This window comes from Nymphaea colorata, chromosome 6 (genome assembly GCF_008831285.2).
Source record: "Nymphaea colorata isolate Beijing-Zhang1983 chromosome 6, ASM883128v2, whole genome shotgun sequence".
Taxonomy (NCBI): Eukaryota; Viridiplantae; Streptophyta; class Magnoliopsida; order Nymphaeales; family Nymphaeaceae; genus Nymphaea; species Nymphaea colorata.
In genome coordinates, this window is record NC_045143.1 from 24,561,978 (window position 1) to 24,567,977 (window position 6,000).

Genomic DNA, 6,000 nt, shown 5'->3' on the forward strand with positions numbered 1-6,000 from the left:
ATTTTCAACATGTGACGTTTTACCATATATTCTCTCTCTCTCTCAAAAACACATTATAAAACATGTGAACTAATAAAAATATTCTTTTTCGATATAAAAAATTCACATACGACAAAGAAAAATATATTTTTTTAAAACATATTAAAAATATAAGCCTATTAAAATTCACTTTTTTTCTCTCTCTACACACGGAAGACTTAAAATCAACATAGAATGAAAGAAAATACTTAAGAAAATATGTAAAAAAAAACATGCAATCCTATAAAATACTCTCTCTCTTGGTCTTTGTCTTTCTCTCTATAAATACAATTGACCTAAAATTTAGATACAATAAAAGAAAATGCACAATAAAAGATGTAAAAGATACATGAGCCAAAAAATTATTTATCTGCCATGGTCTGCTTTCAAACTTTAGACCGTATTAAAGTAATACTGGATGGTTTTTTTATTTTTTATTTTTTTCATTCAACTTCTGCCATGATTTAACTGCGATCCACTTCAAGATCGGTTGTCAATGTTGTACCAAACTGAAAGCCATTATAGGGAATCCTATTTGAAATTTGCTAAAATTATTGATGGTTGCTAATGAACATGGCTGTATGAGAGTGTGCGGTTTGGCTGTCCATCTCATAAACTTACCATGAATTTTTCTTTCTTCTAATTTTAAAAAAAAATTTCTAGTATTTTGAATTGAGGATGGGCAAGACCCATGCATGCAAAGCAAAATACTATTGATATGACTTCTCTCCAAGTCTCAACCTCGTAATTCATTATATACCAAAGATGAAAAGCCTCAAATTTATATAATGTTTTGTGCCCATGCAGAAAAAGAGACACACGCCATCAAACTCTTAATTCTCTTTAAATTAAATGCCCCAAGCAGAATGCTCACAAACTTGCATGCACATGGCGCCATTAATCGAATTGAGAGGTACTTAGATGCACTTTCCACAAAAGAAGAATGAAACAGGTGATACTACAGTTCATTTTCCAATGAAAATTCCCATCATATTCTGCTTTTCTGGACGTCTCCAAATTCTGAATATGCACAATCAATTGTAGTAGATGCAGGAAGTGGGACCAGAAGAGGAAAACTGAGGCATCAGGCCTCTAAAGACTCCCCACATTGGTATGACTTTAAATGAAAAACAAAATTTTTGTACATATCAAATGGATCATTTTCAGTATACAATGTCAACCTTTTCAATATACATTGTCAGTGGACATGAGCCGGTGAACAAGATCAAATGGAGATGGTAATGCTCTGTCATGGACATTGGGCAGATTGGAGCCAATGATCCTGGATCATTGTAAGGTTCACGCAAGAGATAGAGAAGCAAAAATAAATTTGCTTACAAATGCCAAATGTGGACCAGATGAACTAAAATACAAATCAGAATTTCAGCAAACACTTCATATGCATAAAAAGAAAACACCTTCTCAGCATCAAAAATCATATGCACCAACCACCTCAAGCTTATAAGATACAATGGAATTAACGTAAAAAAATATAAAAAGGGAAATACGTGCCAATTTAAGTTTTAAATGTCCTTGTTGAAGAACTGATGGATTGAGATCTTGAACCAGATTCAACTTATTGTTTATGTGGAAGAAATGAAGAAGGTGAACACTACTTGTTCCTCGTTATTTTCATTTTCATTTACTGCAGTGGCTAAAACTTGCGCCTCTTGGCTACCCGATACTATTTCCATAACTAAAATAAACAGGTATGAGAATAGCGGATCTCCCTAGGGAAGACCTGGTTTAAGATGCAACCAAGCTCCCTCCCTCCCACTGATGAGATGGTCTGAGGAAACCGGCGTGACTAGTACCTTAAATTTGAGAGACCTGGCATTGGCTGAAACGCAAATGCCTCAGGGCCCCGTTCTTTTTGGTCCCCTGACTTAATACGCTGCTGCCATTTAAATGTAGTTTAAAACCCTCACTCACCAGAGAAAGTTGAGTGCGGTACGATGCAAAAGAGAAAAAGGTATTTTGGTAACTTTGAAAAAGAAATATTTTTCATTTTTTTATTTTTATTTTATTTTTATTTATATCATGTAAACTGAAGATATTTTAATCACAAAATTAGTGCACTAGTATAACGCATATAACCAAATTTTCACGCTCACACCATCCATTGCCATAATTGCGACCCCTTCCTCGTCCTGGACGACCAGGAATTTGTTGTGGGCTGTAAAAAAAAGTGACATTAATTAACACGGATTTCAATTTCATGTACAAATAATCGCGAGAACGACCAATTTATATAAAAGCAATTGTTGTTTGATTGGCGCATGAGTTGTGTAAATTAATCACGAGAACAATGAATAATTTATCTATTTATTTACTTTTAATGAAATAATATTAATGGCACATGGGTGAAATAATGTATAACATATATTATTATATTTTAAATGTTACTCAGTTCATTATTAGCATAATTTTAGGGCTTGTTTGGTTTCAAATCTAGAATTTTTTTCTTGCTTTTCACTTCAGATTCTGTAAAAATGATGCTTTAATGTGTACGTGTATATCCATAAGATTGGTGTTAGTTTACTGTAGATATATCTCTTAATAATGAAATATTGAGCTAGTAAGTGGTCCGGTTTGTGTTCGGATCTACCTTAACGGAACTTGTCCTTGGACAGAATTTTTGAAAGTGCCCCTCCAGATCAAAACATTATTGGTGCGCTGGAAAATATTCAACATTTACATGTAATCAAGTTGGATAATATTATAGTCAGGGGTTCAAGGCTCGCTCTTTGTTGCGGGTTCGGTCATATGACTAAATTATGCACCAGGTGTGAGTTTGATTATGACAGCCATTCAGTCTTCTTTACCCAACTTGACTAAAAATTTGTTTCCTGGATACAGTAATATTGAGATTTTAATTTGCTGACGCATTTTCTTCCCTAACTTTATATATAACAACAATTTAGTTTTGTTGTTGTATGTTTTATGGTAGATCAAATGGTTCAGCCAAGATGACTAAATCATTTCAAACGCTCTCCTGCTTGTCTCACGTTTGCTGAAAACAGTTGCAAACTATTGACTCTTTCACATTCTCTCTACTTGGAGATGGAAAACATGACCAAAAAAAAATTGCAAGAACCAAATCAAACAAGGGGGAGAGAGAGAGAGAAAGGAGCCAATGAAATGCAAATTTGCATATTTAAAGAATAGATTAGTTACACGCATTTCAAACAATTTAAAATGAATAAAAAAGGTTCAGCAGCATGATGTAGCAATACTACAGATCATCTCCTATCGTCTAACCTTTTCCCGAGACAGTCCTTTAAATGCTGCGGCAGATGGAGTGCAGGACATGATCTGTAAATTGTCAAATCTTCAAGCTTCGGGAGGCAGGCAATCTGTTGCTTTGCATCCGTAGGACATGTTCCTGCTGCATCATTTTGTTGGGGAGTAACATCATTGACGTCCGTTAGAGACTTGAGATTGGGGAAGTCTTTAAGAGATAACCGTCTCAGTTGCCAGAGGCATTGCCAGTGGCCTCCCAAACTGATGTCCTCATTAAAACCTTGTAGGTGCAATTCCTCCAGTTGGGAGAGAGCCCACACCCATTTAGGCACCCTTCCCCATTTCAGCTCTTCAACCCTCGAGTCTATCAAAGTCAGATCCTTGAGGGAGGGTAGAAATGTTGATAGCTGATCTGATGGCAATGACAGCGTTGATTCCATAGCTGCCCCATCCAAGAGCATCAGATTGAGGTTGGGCAGGTGCTAAAGCAAGTTCTACTCCAATATTGCATTTGGGCAATTCAACACTGTCAGGGCACGGAGCCGAGTCGCTTGACCGTCATGCCCCGGCAGCTCGGATAGAGCATAAATCAAGCCTTCTGTCTGCATCTTTGGACGGTTCTGAAATTCCACCTCTCTTAAGCATGCATAAAAGTTTCTCTTGCTAATTCCCTTGATCCAGCTGCTGGCCGTCCTTCTCAGTTGGGCAAATTCCATGCTCTCAGATCCTCAAGTGAAGGAAGGTGAGCAGGGAGCTGCTTCAGAGTGTTCAGATTAGACAATCACAGCCTCTTTCAATCTGGCATGTGTACATCAGCTACTTGCTCTAACCTCTCACAATATCTCACCTCCAACCACTCCAAGGCAGGCATGTTAGCGAGAGTCTTTAACTTATAACATCAATACACATCCAACCACTTGAGAGCAGGCATGCCATGAGATAATTGCTCTAGGCTGCCACATCCTTCCACCTGCAACCAGTCCAAGTTGGGGAAGTCACCAATCGTGTTGAGTCCATCATAGCTCCGAATTTTCAAGGACTTTAGCATAGGCATGCTCGGCAATTCACACAGTGTAGGGCAGGTGTTGACCTCCAACTTCTCCAATGATTTAATTCCTATCACTGTTGCCCACAATGGGAAACATTGCAGCTGTAATGTCTGCAGCTTCACATAGTTGGTGTCCAAATACCACACAGGCCTTTCACCTTTATAATCGCAAATTGCCAAGCTCTCTATCCCATGTGGAGGTTCCAAGGCCTCCAGCAAACCCTTCTGTTCCGAAGCACTGCCCACTATGTCATTTTTTCCCACCTTGAAGTCTAATTCCACACCAATTATCGTGCTTCTCCTTAAGATGTGCGTCTTTTGCATTAATTACTTTCACCCTTCCCCCTTCCAAACGTTCTACTGACAAGTACCCCTTTAGTTTGTTCAAGTATTTCAGTTCCCTAATATTCCATCCCCTTATGTCCCCTTTGCCATCACATACAAGAAACCTTTTTAAGGTCCGTAAATTCGTAAGCTTCCCCAAGCCTTTGGCTATAAAAAGTTTCGCAAACCTTCGGCTATAAAATTCAAACGCGTTGCATGTTCAAGCTCAAGATACCTCTAGTTGCAGAGTTCTCCCATTTCGTTGGGCAGCTCTTCAATTTTACTATGATTTAAATTCAATGTTTGCAGGTTCTAGAGTCTTTACCGATTGAATTGGGCAACTGTCTCACATCAGAAAGGCTAAGATCAAGATATTTTAGAAGTGAAAGGTTTTGAATGGGAGTTTGGTAGCTCATGTATCTGACATTTCATCAAGTGGCTTTAATATAAAAAGTCATCCAGCCCTTGGCTTCAATCAAATTGCTGCTTATTTTGTCCTGTCTGTGCCTGCCATTCAAATGAATTTTCCCTTCAGGAGTGGTGTGACCCGTTTCCCTCTTCAATGTGGTGAAATACGTTTATAATAATATGGCACATAGGAAAATACTCAATCACACATTTTTTTACTAAGTTATGCTAAAGAAGAAGTTAAATTATTTAATTTACTAGCACTTAAATAAATCTGATGGAAAGAATCCCCAACCGAAGCCTTCTACATCTCATAGAGTCCCTCTTTTCAGGTTTGTCAGATTTCGTGTTAATGCTCTTGTTTATCTGATTTTGTAAATTTTGCATATTCAATCTTCAACTCACATTTATTTTGATATTGAATGTGACCAAATGCTGCTGCAAACAATTTGCTGGACTTTAGAGTCAAATTTGGGCTCGGTCACAAAATAAATATTGAATCCATTAAACCAGATCCAAACTTTGTCATAATGTTATGATCGGCATAAAGTCACATGAGAGTGTGTGTGTGTATATGTATATATATATATATATATATATATATATATATATATATATATATATATATATATATATATATATACATAGAGAGAGAGAGAGAGATGAGCATAATATTAGCAAAAGCATTTGGATAACGATGGTAGAACCAAAGCAGCAATTACTTGTGTCTGAATCCAACGTTCGAACCAGTTTTTTTTAAATTAACCGTTCACATATTATCTTAAAAATAATTTGGTAGGTGAACCAAGCTAATAATTGAGATCAAAATAAGTCTGAAACCATTTTCTCCATGCCTAATGTTATTAAGATTTTCCTTGAGTATATATATATATATATATATATTATATATATATATATATATATATATATATATATGTATATATATATATATTATGACA